At 40.4% G+C, this 14,197-nt stretch overlaps 1 protein-coding gene across 2 annotated transcripts in view; it reads left to right on the forward strand.

Annotated features, from left to right (window-relative positions):
* The window catches only part of dach2 (dachshund family transcription factor 2), a 321,413-nt gene that overhangs the window by 244,516 nt on the left and 62,700 nt on the right, over positions 1–14,197 (forward strand). The window lies entirely within an intron of this gene.

Genomic DNA, 14,197 nt, shown 5'->3' on the forward strand with positions numbered 1-14,197 from the left:
CCCTTGGACTCACTGCTGCTGCTGCTCAGTCGTTAGTTGTCTCCGACTCTTCGTGACCTCATGGACCAGTCCAGGCCAGAGCTCCCTGTCGGCCGTCACCCCAGTTCCTTCAAGGTCAAGCCAGTCTCTTCAAGGATGCCATCCATCCATCTCGCCCTTGGTCGGCCTCTCTTCCTTTTTCCTTCCATTTTCCCCAGCATCATTCTCTTCTCCAAGCTTTCTTGTCTCCTCGTGATGTGGCCAAAATACTTCAGCTTTGCCTCTAATATCCTTCCCTCCAGTGAGCAGCCACTGGGCATTATTTCCTGGAGGATGGACTGGTTGGATCTTCTTGCCAAGGCCCAAGGCACTCTCAGGGTTTTCCTCCAGCACCAGAGTTCAAAAGCATCTCTCTTCCTTCGCTCAGCCTTCCTTATGATCCAGCTCTCGCAGCCATAGGTTACTATGGGGAATACCATTACTTTTACTATGCGGACCTTCGTTGGCCAGTGTATATAGCTTATATAATATATATAGCTCTTATATAGTTATAAGAGTTATATTGTATATACATATAATATTCATAATATTATATTGTAATATGATATACTAATAACACAATATAATAATATTAATTATATATTATATTTTACATGTAATATTACTAATAATATTACCATATATTGATATAGTACAATATAGTAATTTATTGCCAGTATTGTACTATGCTAATAATATAATATTGTATGTAAATTTAATTTGTAAGCCACTCTGAGTCTTCTTCGGGGTGAGAAGGGCGGCATATAAATGTAGCAAATAAATAAATAAATAAATAAATAAATATCAGCTTCAAAGGACTGGAACTTGGACTCACTGGAGATACAGAAAATGATACTGTTTCATTATCCAGGCAGAGGCCACTAGGGGGTGCTAGAGAGAGAAGGATAGTCCATTTTACAGGGGTGGAGGGTGGGTTGAAGGAGTAAAATGCGATTTCCTGCTTCTTGGCAGGAGGTTGGACTGGATGGCCCATGAGGTCTCTTCCAACTCTACTATTCTATGATTCTATGATTCCCCCATTTTCCTGTTACTTTCCACACCCATGTCCCCATCAAGAAAACAACCCCCGTTTATGATATGGGAAATGGGAAGGGAAATAATCAGAGAAAATGGGGATTATGGTTTTCCTCCTTCTACTCTAATGGTCTAACTGCCATTCTGGACCAGAATGAAGAAGACAGGGCCAGGAAGACATCTTTCCACCATGTCTCCTGTATCAATTTAATGATACTAATATTATAATATATTGTATATACATGTAATATTAATAATAATATTATAATTCACTATTATAATTGTATATTTATATTACATGCAATATTACTAATAATATTGCAATATAGTCGTATGATATAATATATTGTATGTATATATACCGTATATACTCGAGTATAAGCCGACCCGAATATAAGCCGAGGCACCTAATTTTACCACAAAAAACTGGGATAACTTATTGACTCGAGTATAAGCCGTGGGTTGGAAATGCAGCAGCTATGGGTAAATTTCAAAATAAAAATAGATACCAATAAAATTTCATCTCATTAATCGAGGCATCAGTAGGTTAAATGTTTTTGAATATTTACCGTATTTCAAAGAAAAACAATAAACTAGCTCTCTAAGTGGAAAAGTAGGGGCAACAAAAACAATATGGTATCAACAATAACCTAATAATAATAATAATAATAATAATAATAATAATAATAATAATAATAATAAAAACTTCATTTGGATCCCAACCTATTTCCCCATGGGGACTCAGGCCGGCTTCCAACATAGTAACAGGTAAACATTCAATGCTTATATAAACAATGCAGAGCTAGATATAGACCTATAATTATAGACACTAATTTCACATAGGTATTTGCCCCTGAAACATTTGCAAATCTCCTCTGTGTGTGTGTGCATTTCCCCTACAATATTTGCAAGCCATATTCATATCTATCTAGACATGTCTATAGATGTTTGTGTATTCATTTCCCCCCTATAATATTTGCAAGCCCTGTATATAGGTAGGTAAAATATATATTCATATCTATCCAGACATCTCTCTTTATATAGATATTTGCAGAGACTTGCAAACATATGAGGGTAAATTCATATATAAAAATAATGTATATGCATGGCTATAGTTACACAGGTACATGGATCTATATGTATAAAAGATTTGCAAAGACCTGCAAACACATGTTCATATATAAAATTAATGTATATAGATATATACACATATAAAGGTACATAGAGATGGCAAAAGCTTGCAAGGGGTTAATGCCTATATATCTGTAAGAGAGTTTAACAAATATTTCAGGGGAAAATGCTTTCATAAGATTAATGAATATATATATTTTTCTTCTTCCTGACTTGCAAGGGTGTCTTTCTCTTTGTATAACATTCCCTTGATTTAAGAGCAAGGGGGGCTTTGCAAAAGAAAACACACTGGTAGGGAGAAGAGAGAAATAGATCACATATTGCAAGCAATAGCCTGCAGGCTCTGTTGCTGGCCTTGACCTTGACCCGATTATTAGCTGGGGGAGGCTTTTTCAGCTCATAAATAAGGGCTGAAAAACTCGGCTTATCTTCGAGTATATACGGTACTTGTAAACCGCCCTGAGTCCCCTTCGGGGTGAGAAGGGCGGGATATAAATGTTTCAAATAAATAAATACCCCCCCCCCCCCCTGAAATCACCGTAGATCACATTTGCCATCTAGAACAATGCCGTCTCCCCCTGAGCTCTCTCCCTCCGCTGCCCTCCCGCCCCGTTCTCCCAAATGTGCCTGCTCAGCAAAGTTAACATTTAGTACTCTGGAAAGAAATGTCATAACTATGAAATTTGATTTCGTCTTGACAAGAACACTATAAATTAGGCAGAGCCACAGTAGCCAGGTTTCAAAAGTCTTCCTTGCCGTCTATAATCTAACCTAATGTGATTAGCGGCTCCCGACTAGCCCTGCTGTAGTTAAGGTTCTGTCAAAAACTCTGTGATAAATCCTTGCCTTCGGGGATTTACAACTCCGCCGAGAAAACTTTCTGTGCCTGAAACTTGGCTCACGGTGACTCATGCCCAGGATCAGAATTTTAAACACAATGTCAGGGCTCCCTATTCACTTGGGGGTGTTTCATCACCATTACAGCCAGCCCTCCACATCTGGGGTTACGGACACAGGACCCCCTGTGAAAGTGGGAAGCCTCCAATATCGAAAACAAAGAGAACACCTTGCTAGGTCTTCCAGCATGACCTTATGGTTGACTTCTAGAGGAAACTGGCCATAGAATTGCAGCTGGAGAGGTGTTCTCTCTCTCAAAATCTCTACGTCCCCCAGCATGACTCGGTAAAGTTGATCATACGTCACACCAGAAGACCTAGAGGTACCCAAACAAGTTCTCAAAGACAACCAGAACATTACTTGCAATGCTTCAAGACTGCTTCTGTAGTAGTGCATAGTGACCTCCGGAGTAGCTGAAAAGCAGGTGATGTGGCTTTCCAAAGCATGCTTAACCCATGTGTAGCAAGTGTCCCATCTTTGTTCTTAAAGAAAAGAAAAAAACATTTCATTTTAGCCCCATTCATTTGTCACAATGAAGATCAGACCACTCCAACTGCCATTGCTCAATGCTATGGAATCCTGGAAGTTGTAATTTGTACAACTACAACTTCCAGCCCTCTCTGCCGAGTAGTGTTGAGGCCTTACCAAACTACAAATCCCTTTATCCATAGCATTGAGCCATGCAGTTATAGGGGTATCAAACTGTATCAATTCTGCATTATACAGCACCCTTTGCCATAAATGATCCTGAACCATATTGGTGTTACAACAGTAGATAGCATTTAATGTAGCCCTCTGTGGTGCAGCAGGTTAAACCGCTGAGCTGCTGAACTTGCTGACCAAAAGGTTGCCGGTTGAATCTGGGGAGCAGGGTGAGCTCCCGCTTTTAGCCCCAGCTTCTGCCAACCTCACATGCAAATGTGAGTAGATCAATAGATGATCAATAGAGCCATGAGGACAGTTCCATCTTGTCTTTTTACATCAGCTGAGGCCCCTCCCACCATCTCCAACTGACGCTCGGGTGCCAGAGCTAAGAGGGAGCCATGAGGACAGTTCCATCTTGTCTCTTTACATTAGCTAGAGGCCCCTATCCGCAATAACATGCTATGCTAGTTTTATATCTGGAGCAGAATGAAGAAGGCGGGGCCGGGAAGACATCTTTCCATCATGTCTCCTTTATCAATTTAATGATATAATGATATATAATAATATTATACTATACTAATATTATAATACATTGTATATACATGTAATATTAATAATAATATTATGATGTAATACAATGTAATAATAATTATAATTCACTATTATAATTGTATATTTATATTACATGCAATATTACTAATAATATTGCGATATAGTTGTATAATATAATATATTGTATGTATATATACTTGTAAACCGCCCTGAGTCCCCTTCGGGGTGAGAAGGGCAGTATATAAATGTCGCAAATAAATAAATAAATAAATAAATAAGTACCGCTCCGTTGGGAAGCTAACAGTGCTCCATATAGTCATGCCATTGGCCACATGACCTAGGAGGTGTCTGTGGACAACACCAGCTCTTCGACTTGGAAATGGAGATGAGCCCCAACCCTCAGAGTCGGACTTGACTAGACTTAATGTCAGGGCAAAACCTTTACCTTTACCCATCATTTAATTAATTCAGCAGTGGGGAGAGGAGAGGATCCAGCAAATGACTGCAGCCTCTGCTAGCCCTTATGTTGTTTCCCATCACTCGCTTTTGCCATCATAACCACATGTTGGTATTGCTTGGTCACACTAACACACCTTCAAAGCCAATGGGTACTTTCTGGTAAACAATATCCAGTTCACTGATGTTGTCTGCAGAGGCAGAAAAGCGATTACAGTATTTGAAATGCACCCGCTTTCTTGTGAGCACTAGCCTGGCCATATTAATAGACCAATTCCTTGTTAGCCTTTTGCTATGCTCCAAGTCCTTTAAGTGTTGACTCAGCCATTAACGTTGTCGCTAATAACAAATATAAGCCCTAATGTGAGCTGGAAACAGCACTGACATCATTAGACCCAGGAACATCAGTTAACCAGTCCTATGCAACATCAAGCAACAACAATGATGGTTTTCCCAGTGGAAAGGAAATGGCAGGCATGGGCAAACTTCAGCCCTCCAGATGTTTTACCGGCTGTTAGGAATTGTGGGAGTTGGAGTCCAAAACACCGGGAGGACCGAAATTTGCCCATGACTACCCTATAGTCAACTTCAACTGATCTTGCTGGAGGACCTAAACTCCAGTCACTATTCTTTGACTCTGTGGCTCTTCCAGTGTTCTTCTATGGTTAGCTTCCGACAGGTAACTATGAAAATAAAAGATTAAACATTAGCAATTTCTTTATTGACAGTTTTCATGGGGATCCTGTGCTCCTAACAAATGTGAAGTACTGACAACAACAACAACAACAACAATAATATGCACCCTCTTGTTTCAGAGTATTTTTTTTACCATTCTCTGATGTTGCTCAAATGCATATTTCCCAAGTTCCAACAGTGAAATATTAGCTGGTATTTAGGAGACAATCATGGAATATTATGTTGGGCAGGGAAATAATAATAATAATAATAATAATAATAATAATAATAATTATTATTATTATTATTATTATTATTATTATTATTATTATTATATAATGGCAATGATAATGTTTATTTGTAACCTGCTTTTTCTCTCGACAAAGGAGACTCAAAGCGGCCAATAATCCTGCCAAAAATGGTGGAAAGCCATTTCCAGTCTATCAACTAGAAAACCATTAGTACTCAAGTCAGTGATTTTAATTCCTTATGTTGTGTTCAGCAACCAAGTTGAGGGTAGAGGGAAGGAGATATTGGACTCTAGTACTGAAACACCTCTTCATTCAGTACCACACCAGAGTCCAATAATTATATCTAAAATGTTTATTACAGAACAGATAAAAAAGGGGGAAAGGCATTTCCAGAAAGGTCAGTAGAATAGAAAGTACAAAATAGCAGTACATAAAGTCAACACAACCAAAATCCACAGCAGTTCTTCATACATAAATCCATAAACATGAAAACAGGAACTTTTCCCAAGGTAAACCTTTTCAGGAAGCAAAGGCATGAACCAGAACTGGAACTTGAAAATACAATAGAGTCTCACTTATCCAACGTAAACGGGCCAGCAGAACGTTGGATAAGCGAATATGTTGGATAATAAGGAGAGATTAAGGAAAAGCCTATTAAACATCAAATTAGGTAGGAGCCTCCGGTGGCCTAGGGGGATAAAAGCCTTGTGACTTGAAGGTTGGGTTGCTGACCTGAAGGCTGCCAGGTTCGAATCCCACCCGGGGAGAGTGCGGATGAGCTCCCTCTATCAGCTCCAGCTCCATGCGGGGACATGAGAGAAGCCTCCCACAAGGATGGTAAAAACATCAAAACATCCGGGCGCCCCCTGGGCAACGTCCTTGCAGACGGCCAATTCTCTCACTCCAGAAGCAACTCTGGTTGCTCCTGACATGAAAAAAAAATCAAATTAGGTTATGATTTTACAAATTAAGCACCAAAACATCATATTATACAACAAATTTGACAGAAAAAGTAGTTCAATACGCAGTAATGCTATGTAGTAAATACTGTATTTACAAATTTAGCACCAAAATATCACGATGTATTGAAACCATTGACTACAAAAATGCGTTGGATAATCCAGAATGTTGGCTAAGCGAGTGTTGGATAAGTGAGACTCTACTGTAGTTGAATCAAAGACTTGAGAGCAGAGACAGGAGAGCCATCCCTTTTGGCAACATTGTCTATTCTGAGAGGCTTGAAGCCCACACCACTTAATTTAAGACCATCCAGGTACCCATGACATCATGCCGAATACACCTAGCCTTTAAGGTCTTATCTTGGATTCTCTGAGAATATTTCCTGTGTCTATTTTTCACTCCTTGTGTTCTCGGGCCTAATCTTGTTTCCCAAGAACACTCCCCATCGGCTCAAGGCCTTTTCTCAAGGGAACTTTCACATTCACTTTCCCCTGTTGTCTGGGAACAAGCACAGGAATTCACAACATTGGTCTCTTCTGCCTGCAACTCTCTCTGATCAGTCACAGACTTCTTACTTTGAAACGAATAATTCCCCTCATTCTCTGGCTCATTATCAGAAAAATCCTCTGACTCTTGCTGAGCTACAACAGGAGAGTAACCCGGAAAATATAAAAAACATAAAATTTAAGCAAGGTTGGCTTGACTATACCGAAAGCTCATCTAATCCAGCTTTGGATGATAACCATCCAACATGAAGGCACCACAAGTTTTGAGAGGAAAGCAATAGGCAGAAGGAAAATCTTCCTACAACGAATTATCACTGTATGTTTTTTAGCACCTCCAGTTTCATTAGTGAGTTATCTCACCCATTGACCTGCCTGGTAGATCACAAGAGGGAAGGCATCAATTAAATAAGAAATATTGAGACGAAAACCGTAGGAATAATATTTCCAGGATTCCGGCAGAGCTGCAAAACCCACTTGTCAGCAGAGAAATGCCATTAAGTCCTTTAGGAGCTCATTAATAGATTAACATTTGGATGAGTAATTATGGTTGCACTGGAAGCAAAAATAAACAAGCCAGGCTTAGCATCACTGCTCCTCTCCCCATTTGGCCTGCAAATGGAGATCAATACCATGAAATATCACAACTGGAGGGCTAAGGTCAAGTTGATTATGGCAGGACTAAATAAGCTATGCATGTAGACATATATTTGCTGTGGGTTTTCTCAGGTTGATACTTACAAAACAGTGATGAGGGTCAGAACAAAAGTCCCATACAGATCTCTGGTCTCCATTAGTGGTGATGGGGCAAGGGAACTTGGCAATTAAAGTGGTGTCAAACTGTATTGATTCTGAGTGTAGATGCACCCTCTGACTTGATTTCCTCTAAGGGAGGACAACTCCATCCAGGAGTTGCTTTATTTTAGCCATGAGCATCCTCTTGCGTTTCTGCTGAGTGGATGGGAAGGCAGTGTTTCCTCCAGAAAAAACAAGTTTATTTGGCTGGTAGAACAACAGTTATTTTCAAGAGAAGGAAACTGAAATATATGGAGAGTGATCGAGGGTTGTAAGATTCACAAATGGCAAAATAAAGTCATCAAGGTAGAAGAAGATGTTGAGATTCTGCGCTTTACCATTTTCCTGTTGGAATATCCTCGCTGATTTGTGGCAAATCCCGTTAACCCTGTGTTTGGCAAACGGCGGGGACATTATTGCTTGCGTTCTCATTTGTAATAAAATAGATTAACTTGCTGTGAAATTTTAACTAGACGGGGACACAACAGTAGCTGCCTAATGAACCACGGCTCATTGCTGTTAAGTAGCTTAATAGATGCATACTGATTACGGGACTGAAAAATGGATCTGTTTACGTGCAAAGATGAAACCACTTGCATATATTACGGCAAACAATTGTCGCTATTGCCTTTCATTCTGGCAAGGGCCTCTGCCTATATTCATGCCCTCCAACTGTCCCAATGTTGCGCCAGCAATCTCCATTAATCCTCTGCCATCCTACTTTTTAAGATGCTTTTAAAATGTCCCAGTTTTCTCCTTCCTCCTCTCATTTCCCCCTTCGTCCTCAGCTTACTTCAGTTGCTGCAGATAATAATAATAATAATAATAATAATAATAATAATAATAATAATGATGCTTTATTTATATTCCGTCCTTCTCCCCGTTGGATCTCAGAGTATATAGACAAATGCAGTATATAGACAAATGCAGACAAACATTCAATGCATTGTTACAATACAATAAGACACACTTACACACAAAAAAAGCAAAGGCTTCTCCTTTCATTTCCGGCTTAGGAGGTGGTGCTCATCTCTAGCTCTGGGAAGATACTCTTCTCAAATTCCAAGATGAGGACCTGCGTTGTCACCTCCTTGTCGCATGAGAGAAGGCAAAATTGAAAATACTTTAAAATTAAGATACTACTAGAGCAGTCATGGGCAAACTTGGGCTCTCCAGGTCTTTTGGACTCCAACTCCCACAATTCCTAAACACCTGGAGGTCCCAAGTTTGCCCATGCCTTGTTCTGTTTTTAAATTATGTTCTATTATGTCATCCTTATTATTTTACTATTTTAGTATGTCATTGTGGATAACTGTGTTTTATTTTGTCTGTTTTGTAAGATGTATGCATTTTATCCTGTTTTAGTGTGATTACCTGGGCTTGGCCCCATGTTAGCTGCCCCGAGTCTCTTCGGGGAGATGGAAGCAGGGTATAAAAATAAAGTAGTAGTAGTAATAGTAGTTATTATTATTATTATTATTATTATTATTATTATTATTATTATTATGCCAGAAGCATTTCTTTTGGCATATGCAAAGTATTGGCAAAAATGTTTTTAAACATTTTTTTATATATGGTGACTGCAGCAAGTATTGTAAATGGCTGTTATCAAACACAATAAGAAATGTCCATGCAAGGTGTATGGAATACAAAAATTATGGATCTGGCAGAGATGGGGAATATGACTAGGCTTATACAATCACCAGGCATTCCCAAATTGAAAGAAAACTGGCAGCTTTCAACTGATTTTTAAAAGGAGAAAGCAAAATAAAAAAATTACATATATATACACATGTATATGTATGTATGTAACGGTGCTCCTTGCAGTCATGCCGGCCATATGACTTTGGAGGTGTCTACGGACAACGCCAGCTCTTTGGCTTAGAAATGGAGATGAGCACCAACCCCCAGAGTCGGACATGACTGGACTTAACATCAGGGGAAAACCTTTTCTTTTATCTCATTATACACACACACACACACACACACACACACACACACTCAAGACCTGGCTCTTTACTAGAGCTCTTTACTAGAGCTTTTAATCTATGTTAATTTTATCAATATTTGTATGTATGTATTTTTATCCTTTACAATTTTATCTAGTAAATCACCTTGAGCATCGTGGATGGAGGGCGATTAATAAGTAATTAAATGATGATGATGATGATGATGATGATGATGATGATGATGATTTGATGTATGTATGTATGTATGTATGTATGTATTTGGATGGATGGATGGATGGACCCCCCGCCCCCGGTGGCGAAGCAGATTAAACCACTGAGCTGCTGCACTTGCTGACCAAAACATCAGTGGTTCGAATCCAGAGAGCGGGGTGCATTGGAAGAGTAGGACTTTTTTTTTGTTCTTTTAAGTATATGTTAGCAAAGTTTAATTGTGAGATGATTTAGAACGTTAAAACAAATGGCATTCACAATGGAAAACAAAGATACATTTGGTGTTACTAACACTCGTGAGTCCACACCAAGCAAAACCATGACTAGTGGAAAGACCTCAAAACAAATAATTGAAACAGTATGCAATATATTAACCATTGTTTAGAAAAAATATATAACCCAGTGGAAACAAGAAAATGTATCAAAACAGAAATACCGCTTGTGACATGAGTAGCAAGCCAACAAACCGAACATTTAAACAGTTTCAAATAATTCAACAAAATAAACTGAGCAGTGTAGACACATAATAAATAAGTAGTGGCAAACAATTGCAATTGTAGTTATAAACTACTTGCAGATTTCTAATGCTCCCCATGGCTCCCTAAGTCCTACTTTTCATTCTCTCTGGACTGTTTTAGTTTGATTGGACTTTTCATTATGCATGGTCAAGGATTTTCTTTCGCACCTCAAAATTTTTGGTAAGTAGAGAAGAATCTGAGCCCTTGATGGCGCAGCATGTTAAAGCGCTGAGCTGCTGAACTTGCAGACCAAAAGGTCGCAGGTTCAAATCTGGGGAGCGGAATGAGCACCTGTTGTTAGCCCCAGCTTCTGCCAACCTAGCAGTTGGAAAAGATGCAAGTGTGAGTAGATCAATAGGTACTGCTCTGGCCGGAAGGTAACAGCACTCCATGCAGTCATGCTGGTCTACGGACAACGCTTAGAAATGGAGATTAGCACCAACCCCCAGAGTCAGACACGACTAGACTTAACATCAGGGGGAAACCTTTACCTTTTACTAGAGAAGAATTTACGAAATTGGAAATCTATCAGTTCCTACTTCCTCCCATGCGTTTTTTACCGTTCTGGGGACCTCATTTTTGGCTCCAAGAGATTGATGAAGCCTCTTGTTTTGTTAACTCTTCCAATGTTCTCTTAATCTTCATTCGTAAGCAAATCATGTTTTGTTTTGTTTGAAAAGTGCTGGGGAATCTATCTAGCATTGGGACCATGCTAGATAAAATAATGATTGGAACTCATATTTCAAGCTTACTGTATTTCATTGATGGTAAGCTTGATCTTGAAGTTTTATTACCTCAATTAAACCTGGGTTGTTTCTCCATTTAAAGTCAGTATTGTGATTTGTTCTTTGTTTACAAATCCCAGCTTGTTTGGAAACAACAAACCAGGACCATAAAAGCCATCAACAACAAGAATCCTAATCAAATCCCTTTGGTTCATTCATTTTTCATTGGAGAACTGGAATAAACAAGCTGGGTGCAAATGCAGCCTTTGAGTTAAAGAAAACCTACCCTTTCTTATGCAACATATAGGAAAGCATCAAACATTGCTTTTCCCCCCTGCTCTCTCTGATCCTTTGTTGTTCTAAGCCTTGCAAGCCTTAGACTATTTTTAGCACTGAGAAAAACGCCTCTTTTTCTTTATATATTTTATCCAATGCAGTCAACATGTCTTCTGTATTATCCAGGAAAATGACCCAATGTTTGCTTCAAGATGATTTAAATCCAAAATGCCCCCAAGATACTGAGGCATAAAAGGCCTAAAACAGGTTACCATTTAAGCTCCACAAATATTTTTAATTAGTAGTTTGATGGTGCTGCAATTAAACGCTTCTGTTTTAAGTTTTATTAGTTATTATGTGTTCATTAAATAAGAGATAATTAGTTAAAAAGTCCTATCTGTTGACAATTAACCACAGTATTATAGACACGCATCTGTTACATGATTCTGAGGTTCAGTTAGTATTGAATATCCAATAACTCTGCTATTAAAAACACATTTCAAGCCATGTTCCGCACACATTTATGTGCAGCGTGTTTAGAGAAGACAAACACCACATATTACAATTAGGAACCTCTGCTCTAGAGCTGCCTCTGTCGCCAGCTGGAAGGCAACTCTGAAACAAGGAAGCCAAGCTTCAATGTGGAAAACACTAAACAGCAGCCACAAATCAGCAGCCAAAGAGAGTCCGGCAATGAATGAGCGGACAAAGCCAAGTGGTCTTTGCTCTAAGGCTAGGTACCAACCAAATTAGGTTGGCGCTCACCACTTCTATCTGGATTTAATGCATACCGTGCCACGTTCCACAGGTGAAATCTGGGACACATGTGGCCAAGCAGTACCAGAGTGTGGTCAAGATGGCAAAAAAAGTCCAGACAAACTGATCTTCTGAAAGGGACCCTGGACCATGTTGTGCCCTGTGTCCTTGGACCTTAGATACAAGAGGAAACTGATTTTAAAAGTACTTATTGCCACCCTTTAAGTACTTTTTAAATCGGTTTCCTCTTGTATCTAAGTACTTTTGAAAGTACTTATTGTCAACCTGGAGCCTCTGGTGGTGCAGCGGGTTAAACTGCTGAGCTGCTGAACTTGCTGACCAAAAGGTTGGCAGATCGAACCCGGGGAACGAAGTGAGCTCCCGCTGTTAGCCCCAGCTTCTGCCAACCTAGCAGTTCGAAAACATGCCAATGTGAGTAGATCAATAGGTACCGCTCTAGCAGGAAGGTAACGGCACTCCATGCAGTCATGCCAGCCCTCTGTGGTGCAGCAAGTTAAACTGCTGAGCTGCTGAACTTGCTGACCAAAAGGTTGCTGGTTGAATCTGGGGAGCAGGGTGAGCTCCCGCTTTTAGCCCCAGCTTCTGCCAACCTCACATGCAAATAGGTACCGCTCTGTTGGGAAGCTAACAGTGCTCCATGCAGTCATGCCAGCCACATGACCTTGGAGGTGTCTGCAGACAATGCCGGCTCTTCGGCTTAGAAATGGAGAAGAGCACCAACCTCCAGAGTCGGACACGACTAGACTTAAAATCAGGGAAAAACTTTACCTATTGTCATCCTCCATCATTTCCATCACTTTGTGCCAGCATTGAGTTATGACTTTGGTCCTCCATGAAGAGGACCTGGTTTGGCATATGTGCCTCCAAGCTGGTTAGGAAGCCCACCCTTTGGCTGTACATCCAAGTTGCTTGGCAGGATGTATCCACAGATAGAGAGGCACGTGTCTTCTTCATTTTCCTCCCTCCAAGGCATGATTAATTGGGGTCTTGGGGCAGTTCTCAAAACAGATCCCATCTTGTTGTCAACCGCGTTTTAGGGGATCGGGCCCTTAAGGAGAGACCCGACCCGGTCCAGAGGGAACGGACCTTGGCGAAGCCAAAAGGAGAATATAAGCCGCAATACAACCTGAAGCCGAAATGAAGAAGGTCCGCCAAAGTTGAAGGAAAATCCGCCAAGGAGTCTTTATTGAGCGATTCAGCTGAAAAGGACGCTAATAGCGATCATTCAATCTACTAGCGTATCATATGTTTCAAATAAAGCCATATTTATACAATGTTTCGGTCTGACAGCCCTTTGAATTTCCCGCCCCGCTCCCCCGCCCATCTGATCGCGGATAGGCCGGGAGGTTGAACGAGGCGGGCTTTCGTTTCCCGCCTCGCTCTGCTGGCCCAATGGGGAGCCGCTTTTTGTCCCCACTCGGGCCAATCAGAGAGGAGGAGGCGGGAGCTATTGAAACAATGAAGTGACAGGACAGGAAATATCAGATTAATCCTTGCCCGGCCGATTTCTAAAGGAATTAATGGCACCCATCAAGGATGTCCGGGGTCCTGTCACATTCACAGATTTTAGATATGCCTTGGGGTGTCAGACGGGAAGTGGTGATGGGTGTTGATGAGCCAAAATTGACAGGCTCCACAGGGCGCCCAACGTGGGGCGTCCTGGAATTTCCTGAGATATGACAATGTTTGCCCTGGGGGCTGAATCACCTTTAGGACTATGCTCCAAATTTGGTGACTCAGCCTTATATTGTCCATGCAATCTGAATTAGATTGGGTTAAGCTGTAGCAGATTATCCTTTTGTT

The sequence above is a fragment of the Anolis carolinensis genome, unplaced genomic scaffold, assembly GCF_035594765.1.
Source record: "Anolis carolinensis isolate JA03-04 unplaced genomic scaffold, rAnoCar3.1.pri scaffold_12, whole genome shotgun sequence".
NCBI lineage: Eukaryota > Metazoa > Chordata > Lepidosauria > Squamata > Dactyloidae > Anolis > Anolis carolinensis.